The sequence below is a fragment of the Gorilla gorilla genome, chromosome 5 (assembly GCF_029281585.2).
Source record: "Gorilla gorilla gorilla isolate KB3781 chromosome 5, NHGRI_mGorGor1-v2.1_pri, whole genome shotgun sequence".
NCBI lineage: Eukaryota > Metazoa > Chordata > Mammalia > Primates > Hominidae > Gorilla > Gorilla gorilla.
Window position 1 is genome coordinate 168393686 of NC_073229.2, and position 10666 is coordinate 168404351.

The 10666-nt window shown below is 37.5% G+C and overlaps 1 pseudogene; it reads right to left on the reverse strand.

The window, feature by feature from the left end:
- Positions 1–6751: 6751 nt before the first annotated feature.
- Positions 6752–7341, reverse strand: LOC109027260 (single-stranded DNA-binding protein, mitochondrial-like; annotated as a pseudogene).
- Between the last annotated feature and the right edge of the window lie 3325 nt (positions 7342–10666).

The window sequence follows — 10666 nt, forward strand, 5'->3', positions numbered from 1 at the left end:
AATTATTTGCACAGGAGGGCTATGTGTCCTGCACATGAAGAAAGGCAGGCTTATAGCTTATCTGCCTTCTCCTTTTGCTTTCCCTAGGTCCTGCCAGCCCAACTCCCCCTCCCTAATTAGGACTCCACATGTGATACATGTTAAGAAGGAAATAAATACAGCGATGTGCTGGAGAGGGATGGGGAGGAGGTTTGAAACTAAACCAGCGTCATCAAGAGAGCTCTTCGAGGAAGACAGTTAAACTGAAATTCATATCCAATACTCCAGCCTAAGCCACACTACTTGTTGAATGTGCCCTGTGTTTGGGAGACCTACTGCCTTCATTCATGCTGTTTCTTTCACCATGAGTGGCTTCTCACTGATTCAATTTGCAATTATTTAAAGACCAACCTAAACGCCATCACTTTCACCCAGGTTTCCCGGCATATGTGAAATCTCTCCCCACTGAGTTCCCAAAGCACCTGCTATACTTCCATTCCTGTCTAGATCATTCTGCCTTAAACTGCAGTTGCCTTGTGATATGGGTGCATTTTGTGAGCACACACTGTTTACCCACATTATCTCAAACTATTCAATAACACTGATAGGTTATATTATTATCTCCATATCATAGATAAAGAAACTGAAATTTGGGGAAGCTAAGTAACTTGCCTGGAACTACAGAATAAAGTGACGGAGCCTAGATTCAAGCGATGACCTCCCAGTTGATCTGTTTTATCTCCCGTAGTAGGCCTTAAGCAACATGAAGGAAGTATTATATCTTTGTATCCTTAAATTAAAAAAAAAAAAAATCAAGTTGCAGAAGAGCGCTTGCATTTGTGTATCATAATGGAGAAAAGAACAAAAGAAGAAAACAGAATTCCCCTCCCATCTTGCATAAGTTTCCCAGGGCTGCTGTAACAAAGTACTCCCGACCGAGTGGCTTAAACACCAGAAATGTATTGTCTTGCAGTTCTGGAGGCTTCAAGTGTGAAATCAAGATGTCAGCTGCTCCATGCTCCCTCTGAGGACACTGGAGAGGTATCTGTTCCAGGTATCTCCTGGTTTCTTGTAGTTCCTTGGTTTGTGGCAGCATAATGCCAGTCTTCATGTGGCAATTTCTATGTGTGAATCTCTGTGTTCATATCTCCCCTTTTTATAAATACATCAGCCATATTGGATTAGAGGCCCACCCTACTGACTTTATCTTAACTAATCATATATGCAACAACCCCATTTCCAAATAAGGTCACATTCTGAGGCGCTGGGCATTAGGACTTCAGCATATGGATTTTGAGAAAACACATTTCAGTCTCTAACATTCTACTGTGTAGCTTCTATCGCAATGCTGATCCCTAAACCAGGGAACCTGATGTAGTTTTCCTATTTGCCTTTTCCTAAAGGCAACACTGCAGAGGGGTTAAATGATCAATTTAGACAAGTTCAGGAGCTCAGTTCAAAATAATGGCCTCCACAATTTTTGTTTAACAAAAAATGAATACACAAGTTCTGTATATCCATACAAGGAAATATTACAAAGTGAGTACACTTTCACATATAATTTATTGAGTTTTTATTATGTACCAAGCATTGTGCCAAATGTTTTAAACATGTAATCACAACAACTCAATGAGGTAGGAATAACTAGCCTTATTATATAGGTGGTGAAGCTGAGTTTTGGAGTTCAGTAACACATACGGGGTTACTAAAATTGAAGCTAGTTTCTGTCTTCAGTAGATTCAGTCAATCATGAAAGCAAAAGAGGTCACCTGCACAACATGAAAAGCTTGGTTTGCTTTAAGCTGTCATAACCTGTAATTCCGTCTGTCCCTCACTAAAGAGTCAGGCCATTACTGTGTATAATATTACAATACCTACATATTAATTTGATAATACTTAAAAGACTTTACAAAAATTATTTCAAAATGGGATAAGCTTGGTAAGTTTCACTAAGTTTTTGCAGTAAAAAAAATGAAATACTATCATCAAAAAATATTGCTATCAAGAAGGAGGAAGGGCTGATAATTTAAGAAGGCCTAAATGAGAATAGGCTCAGACACAGTATTTCATAATGCAAAATATGTTAGAATGTTGCAAAGTCAAAAATTTAAATATAAAGTTCAACCAACCACAAGGCACAGGTCACATGAATATTAAGAGTATTGAATTGGCTGAGCATGGCTTTTGCTTAATAGATTGCAAAATTCCTGGGGACAGGGATTCTCCCATCTGAGATACTCCCATCTGACTCATCTTTGTATCCCTAACAATGTCCAGGACATTGCATATAACAGATTTTAACACATTAAATTAAATATTTTTTTTAAAAAGTGGCTTATCTTTCTTGACAGAGACAAGCAGCATTTAAAGTTAAAAGAAAGATGGGTAATGTTTTATCATGTGTCAGAAATTGTTTGAAGTTCAATCAGAGAATGAGACAGATTCTATTATCTCCATTTTAGAGATAACAGAACAGAAAGATTAAATAGCTCTCACAACTGGAAAGTGGTGGCAGTAGGAATCCACACCTGTGTTGTTGACATTTACAGTTCACATTCTCAACCATTGCACTATAGTGGCAGATAACATGACCAGCATACAGCCAGAGCTTTGTTTTCTAAGAAATTCATCAACTGAGATGTTTACTAGCATCAGCCTATCATCAGTAGTGTATAGGATGTTTACTATCATCAGGAGTGTACAGCTCCTGTTAGAATTCAAGAAATACAGTGTAGGGATTAAACACTCTTATTTTTGCCATTACTCTAGACCTAAGTTTAAACTCTGATTTTGACACAGCTTGGCTGTGTAACCTTGTATGTGTTATTAAACTTCTACAAAACTCAGCCTCACCACCTGTGTAATAAGGCTAGTTATTTCTACCTCACTGAGTTGTTTGATTACCTGTTTAAAGCATTTGGCAGAATGCTTGGTACATAATAAAAACTCAGTAAATTATATGTAAAGAGTATACTTATTTTGTGAGTAATATTTCATTGTATGGATACACACAATTTCTTTATTCACTTTTGTTAAATGAAAATTGTGGAGGCCATTAATTTGGACTGAGCTCCTGAACTAGACTCCAACAGACCAGATCAAACCAAAATGGAGTCACTCATACTAAATGCTACATAATCAAGTTGAAACTTTAAGGAAGCAGATAGATCCCAAAACAAACCAGTTTTCCTGAAAACAGGAGATTCCAGTCTAGCTGAGCCAGCATAATAAGGAAGTCCCCTCTGCTTTAATCCTTACCAAAAAAAGATGTTTTTTTTTTCTTTTCTGTTTTCTTGCTCTCACCTTGCAACCCCCACTGTTGCTCAGTGGAGCTCTCATTCTATTTCGTAGAATGAAGGTTACCCTGATTCGTAAGTCAAGAATAAAAGCCAATTAGATCTATAACTAAATGTGTTATAATGTTGTCTTTTGACACTGTTGATGTATGTTTGGATTGTTTCTAGATTTTGACTATTACTCATAAAGCTACTATGAACATCCTTGTTCAATTTTGTACAGACGTATGCCTTAATTTTTCTTGGATAAATACCTAGTGTGGCATGGGAGATATATGTTTAGTTTTTAAGAAACTGACAAAGTGGTTTCCAAAGTGGATGTACTGTTGTAGATTCTCACTGGCAGTGTATGAAGTTTCCAGTTCTTCTACATCCATGTCAACACTTGGTGTGGTGAGTTTTATTTATTTATTTACTCACTTATTTACAGAAATTTTTATTGTGAATTAAAACAGTCCTAAAATTTATTATCTTAACCATTTTTAAGGGTACTGTCCAATAGCGTTAAGTATACTCACGTTGTTGTGAAACACATCTCTAGAACTTCCTCATCTTGCAAATCTGAACCTCTCTATACATTAAATAACAGCTTCCACTTTGTTCCCTCTCCCCAGCCCCTGGCAACTATCATTCTTTCTGTCTGTAAGAATTTGAATACTTTATTTATTTATTTATTTATTTATTTTTGAGAGGGAGTCTCACTCTGTCGCCCAGGCTGGAGTGCAGTGGCGCGATCTCAGCTCACTGCAACCTCCGCCTCCTAGATTCAAGCGATTCTCCCGCCTCAGCCTCCTGAGTGGCTGGGATTACAGGTGTCCGCCACCATGCCTGACTAATTTTTATATTTTTAGTAGAGATGGGGTTTTGCCACGTTGGCCAGGCTGGTTTCGAACTCCTGACCTCAGGTGATTCACCTGCTTCAGCCTCCCAAAGTGCTGGGATTACAGGTGTGAGCCACCACACAGGCCTAAATTTGAATATTTCAGATACTTCACGTAAGTGGAATCATGCAGTATTTGTTCTTTTGTGACTGGCTTATATAACTTAGCATAATATCCTCAAGGTTCATTCATGTTGTAGCATGTGTCAAAATTTCCTTCTTTATTAAGGTGGCATCATATTCCATTGTATGTATATTCCACATTTTGTTTATTCATTCATGTGTCAATGGACATTTGGGTTCTTTCAACCTTTTGGCTTGAAGAACCTGATGTAATGGTCATACTCATTATTGAGTATGATGAATAATGATGCTATGAACCTGGATGTGTAAATGTCTTTGAGATTCTGCTTTCAGTTCTTTTGGATATATACACAGAAGTGGGTTTGCTGCATCACACAATGGTTCTATTTTTATTTGTTTTAGTAACAACTATACTGTTTTCCAAAGCACCATTTTACAACCATAGTAACCATGCACAAGGGTTTCACCTTCTCCACATCTCTGCCAACACCTGTTATTTTCTGTTTTTTTTTTATAGTAGCCGTCCTAAAGAGTGTGAAATGATATCACGTTGTGTTTTAATTTGTATTTCTCTGATAATTATTGATATTAACCATCTTTTCATATGCTTATTGGACATTTGTATATGATCTTTGGAGAAATTTTACCTGTTTGTTAATTGGGTTATTTGATTTTTTTTTGTTGTTACATTGTAGGAGATCTTTATATATTCTGGATATTAACACCTTATCAGACATATATGCTTTGCAAATATTTTCTCGCATTCCGTAGGTTGCCTTTTCCTTCTGTTAACTGTGTGTGTGTGTGTGTGTGTGTGTGTGTGTGTGTGTGTGTGTGTGTTTGACCAGATTCTCACTGTGTTTCCCAGGCTGGAGTGCAGTGGCACAATCATGGCTCACTGCAATCTCAAACTTCTGGGCTCATGAGATCCTCTTGCCTCAGTGTACCAAAATTCTGGGATTACAGGAATGAGCCATTGTGCCCAGCCTTGATTGTGTCTTCTAATGAACAAAAATCTTTAAGTCTGATGTATCCCTATTTGTTTTCCTTTTGTTGCGTGTGCTTTGGGTGTTAAAATGATTTCATATCAAAGAAATCATTACCAACTCCAATGTCATAAAAATTTTCCCTGTGTTTTCTCCTAGGAGCTTTATAAGTTTAGGTATTACATTTAGGTCTTTAATCCATTTTGAGTTAATTTTTGTATATGGTATAAGATAAAAGTCCAACTTTTTTTTTGTTTGAGACAGGGTCTTACTCTGTTGCCCAGGCTGGAGTGTAGTGGGATGATCATACCTCACTGGGGCCTTGAACTCCTAAGCTCAAGGAATCCTCCCATCTCAGCTTCCCAAGTAGTTGGGACTATGGGTATGAGCCACCAAGCCCAGCCTCTAATTACTTATTTATTTTATTTCCTTTTCTTGCCTAATCACACTGGCTAAAACTTCCAATACTATGTTGAATGGAAACAACAGGAACAAGCATCCTTGTCTTGTTCCTGATCTTAGAGGAAAAGCTTTCAGTCTTTCACCCTTGAGCAGGATATTAATGATGAAATTTTCATATCTGGCCTTTGTTATATTGAGGTAGTTTCATTTATTCTTATTTCAATGAGTGATTTTATCATGAAAGTTTGTCGATCTTGCCAAATGGGGTTTTTTTTGCATCAATTGAGATAATCATGTGTTTTTGTCCTTTATTCCGTTAATGAGTTGTATTACATTTATTGATTATCATATATTGAGCCATAGTGTATTCTAGAAATAAAAACATCCTTTGGTTATGGTACATTATCCTTTTAATATGCTATTGAATTCAGTTTGCTAGTATTTTGTTAAGGATCATTGCATTAATATTCATCAGGGATATTGGTCTTTAGTTTTCTTTTTTAATGGTGTCTTTACCAGTCTTTGGAATCAGGTTAATAATATTGGCCTCATAAAATGAGCTTGGATGTGTTCCTTCTCTTTAAATTTTTAAAGAAAAAGTTGGAGGAGGATTGTTGTTGATTATTTTTCAAATGCCTGATAGAATTATTCGGTGAAGTCATCTGATCCTGGGCTTTTCCTTATTGGGGTTGTTGTGGGTTTTTTTGTTTTCATTTTTGTTTCTGAGAGAGTCCCACTGTCACCCAGGCTGGAGTGCAGTGGCGCAATCTCAACTCACTGCAACCTCTGCCTCCTGGGTTCAAGTGATTCTCGTGCCTCAGCCTCCCAAGTAGCTGGGACTACAGGTGCTCACCACCATGCTCAGCTAATTTTTGCATTTTTAGTAGAGATGGGGTTTCACCACATCAGCCAGGTTGGTCTCAAACTCCTAGACTCAAGTGATCTTCCCACCTTGGCCTCTCAAAGTGCTGGGATTACAGGCATGAGCCACTGCAACCAACCCTGCTCTTTTTTTTTTTTTTTTTTAAAGAATATTTTAAATCCTGTCCTTAGAAACTATAAAGATTGTACATGATTTGGAAGTGAGACTGTACCAAACAATGGCCAAAGAAGAATTATCCACTCTATGCCTTCTTTTTTGTCTGGTCCCTCAGAAATATAATGTTATCAGCTATGATTGTTGCCTCATGTTATTTGTATCCAAGTATTCACCATAGTTTACTTCCTTCCCACATAAATTCTAGACCTCTTTTTCATATACTGATGTGCCACACCTCTCAGGCTGGGTAGGAATACTGATGTTCTGTGCCGTGTTGACTTTTGACTGGCGTATCCATTTCAGCTAGGATTTCAAGACACTACATCACCTATTATAGAAAAACTCCTTTCCTTTCATGATCATACCCTAATAATCATCTTCCTAATTAGCTCTTTAGTACTGTACATTATTTCCCTAATATTAACAACTAAATTAACCCATCTAAGCACCCATTTCGTATACCTCACTTTCCCTTGATTGCCATATCTCATTTGTGGGCAGAGAAAATGTGGTGACTAGATTTTTTTCCCCCAACTATTAAATCACAGGGTCTTGGCCCACTTGCCAAAGTAACTGCACATGATTCAGAGATCTTTCAAAAACCAAACTGCTGGATATTTTGGACTCATGTCTTACAAACTGATGAAGCATCTGCAATACAGGTCTTCGAAACATGACTTCTGCTTTCTTTTCTTACAATCCAATCTTTTGTCTTTTTCTGATGCTCTAGCCTGGACAGCCTCAAGCCAGAGGATCTGTTGGGAGGTTTTTAATTACTGATTCAACCTCCTCACTAGTTATTGGTCTGTTCAGATTTTCTTTTTCTTTATGATTCAATCTTGGCAGGTTGTGTGTTTCTAGGAATATTTCCATTTCTTCTAGGTTATCCAATTTATTGGCATACAGTTGTTCATAGTATTCATTTTGTCTTAGTCTGTCTTTCATGGCTATAATAGAACACCTGAGGCTGGGTCATTTATAAAGAAAAAAAGTTTCTTTAGCTCATGGCTTTGGAAGCAGGGAAGTCCAAGATGGTGGCCACATCTGGTGAGGGCCTTGAGCTGCTGCATAGCATGGCAGATAAGGGGAAGGGGAAGAAAGCCATGTGAACAGAGACAAGTACAAAGGGCTGGGCTGGGGCTGGCTTTATATCTACTTGCTTTTGAGGTAACTAACCAAGTTCCTAGAGAATAGCATTAATGCATTCATGAGGGTCCACCCCTGCGACCCAAACACCTCCTACTAGGCCCCACCTCCCAATACTGTGCATTAAGGAATTAAGGTCCCAACACCTGAACTCTTGGGGGACACAGTGAAACCACAGCACTCTTATAACCCATTTTATTTCTGTGGCATCTGTTGTATTATCTCCTATTTAGGCCAGGCGCGGTGGCTCACGCCTGTAATCCCAGCACTTTGGGAGGCCGAGGCGGGCAGATCACGAGGTCAGGAGATCAAGACCATCCTGGCTAACACAGTGAAACCCCATCTCTACTAAAAATACAAAAAAAAAATTAGCCAGGTGTGGTGGCAGGCACCTGTAGTCCCAGCTACTCAGGAGGCTGAGGCGGGAGAATGGCGTGAACTCAGGAGGCGGATCTTGCAGTGAGCCGAGATGGTGCCACCGAACTCCAGTCTGGGCAACAGAGCGAGACTCCATCTCAAAAAAACAAAGAAAAAAAAATCTCCTATTTCACTTCTGATTTTAATTATTTGAATCTTCTCTCTTTTTTTCCTTAGTTAATCTAGGTAAGGGTTTCTCAATTTTATTAATCTTTTCAGCTCTTAGCTTCATTGATCTTAGCTTCATCGATTTTTAAAATAATTTTTCTATTCTCAATTTTACTTATCTCTGCTCTAATCTTTATTATTATTTCCCTAAGATGGTAAATTTTATGCTATATTCCTTTTTTTTTTTTTTTCTGTGACAGGATCTTATTCTGTCACCCAGGCTGGAGTGCAGTGGTGTGATCATGGCTCACTGCGGCCTCAACCTCCCTGTCTCAAGTGATCCTCCGGCCTCAGCCTCCCAAGTGGCTGGGACTATAGGTGCGCACCATCATGCCTGGCGAATTTTTTAAAATGTATTGTAGAGACAGGGTTTCTCTGTGTTGCCCAGGCTGGCCTCAAATTTCTAGACTCAAGTGATCCTCCTGCTGTGACCTCCCAAAGTGCTTGGATTACAGGCTTGAGCCACCATGTCCGGCCCTCAATGATCTTTTAATTCTAAGTGTAGTCATTCAAAATTCTTTAAGAATTCAGTGTGGGTATATTTGTCTCCTTTACTTTACATGTTCATAGCTCTCAAATGTTGGTACTGATCTGCTATTGTAATTTTGAGTCAATTATTCTCACTTTTCTGTAGAAGAAGCATCATTATCAAGGGACTGAAGTTTGACGAAGAGATACGCTCTCAACTATTTTTCAACTTGACTTTTTCATTGTCACGTTTTCAGATATTCATCCCACCAAAAAAGTTTGTAGTATGAAATGATACTGTTCTCTTAATTTTTTTAAAAAGATATCATTTATAACATTATTGTAGATATTCATATGTTTAACTTCAGAGATTTATTTTTCAAGAGCTTTATTTATCAACAATAAAACCAGCAATGATGTTACACTACCTCAGATGGCTTTAGGATGCTAATTGTGTTATTGAAATTATACAGTCTAAACCACAGATGTGACTACTTTTACAGTAGCACTTAAAAAAAATCTAAAACACCTCTTTGTTAAAACAAATGAAACCTAAAACACTACTATGTACTGTATAATAGATAACAAAAATATTTCAAGACAATTAGACTTAGGTGCAATTTGAAATACGTTTTTCTCTTTGGTTCTTAATGATTACCAGTGTCAGGTTCTTCTCTGTTTCTGCTTTCAAAACCAGAAATTCCCTTTCTTTCATCTAATTATTCCCATTATAAACTATATCACTTTGAACACATACAGTAACTCCAACTCCACACAGTGGCTTCATCTGCAATTTAAATCTCAGTGTCTCCCATTATTCCTGTTGAAGACTATTGCTTCAATGTAATTTATTCAACATTTTTATTCAAAAGATATTATTAATTGCACATCAAACTATGTGCCAAGGCTCTATACCAGAGACAGAATAGTGAATGGGAAAAACGTAGTCACTCTTGTGGAATTTATAGTCTAACTGGGAAGATGGATATTGAAGAAGCAATTATAAGGTTGATGAGTATTACAATAAAAGGGATTTAGAATGTTTGTTATGGGAATATTTCTTTTCCCTCTGGGCTTCAGGAGAATAAACCACTGGGTTAAAAAATATGACTATATTTCCTCTCTAATTTCCTACTCCTGGCAACCCAAAAGAAAGACTTCACATAGGGAATATCTGCATTAAGAAATAGAAACAAGTCCCTATGAATAATTTTTTCTTCCTTTTTAAGAAAATAGAAACATCCCTTTTAGCATGAGGCATATTTCTAGCTTACAGCTGCTCACTAGTAAGATTAGGTATTTATAACAATTCTGTTAGTTTTCTCTAGGTGGCTATAGCTGTTCTTCACATTTTATAAACTATTACTGTTTGGGAGGTACTTAGAAACAACCTCAAAAAATGATTGCATTCTTAGTTTTTAAATAATAGTTAAGGCAGTTGTTAGGTCATATCTACAAATGGGTTTCAGGAGAGACTTGAAGAGAATTTGTTGGTCTTAGATTTCTTGAAATGCCTGGGAGCTCTTAGAGAAAAGACCCTGTTGACTCTAAGGCCATGTTTACAAGTCAACAGTACAAAAGCATTTTTGCTATGAAAGTCATCTGGTGGATCTACAAGCACAGTTCAGCCTGACAGGGAATAAGTAAATGAATGACTTGATATCTTCCATAGAATCAGTGGGCCAACCTCAACCCCAGTGTTAACAGCAGCTCAAAAGGGTAACCTAGCATTATCTTTTAACAAGGACTAGGCCAAAAATAAGATACGTTACAGATTTACATGGAGAATCCTAATAGTATT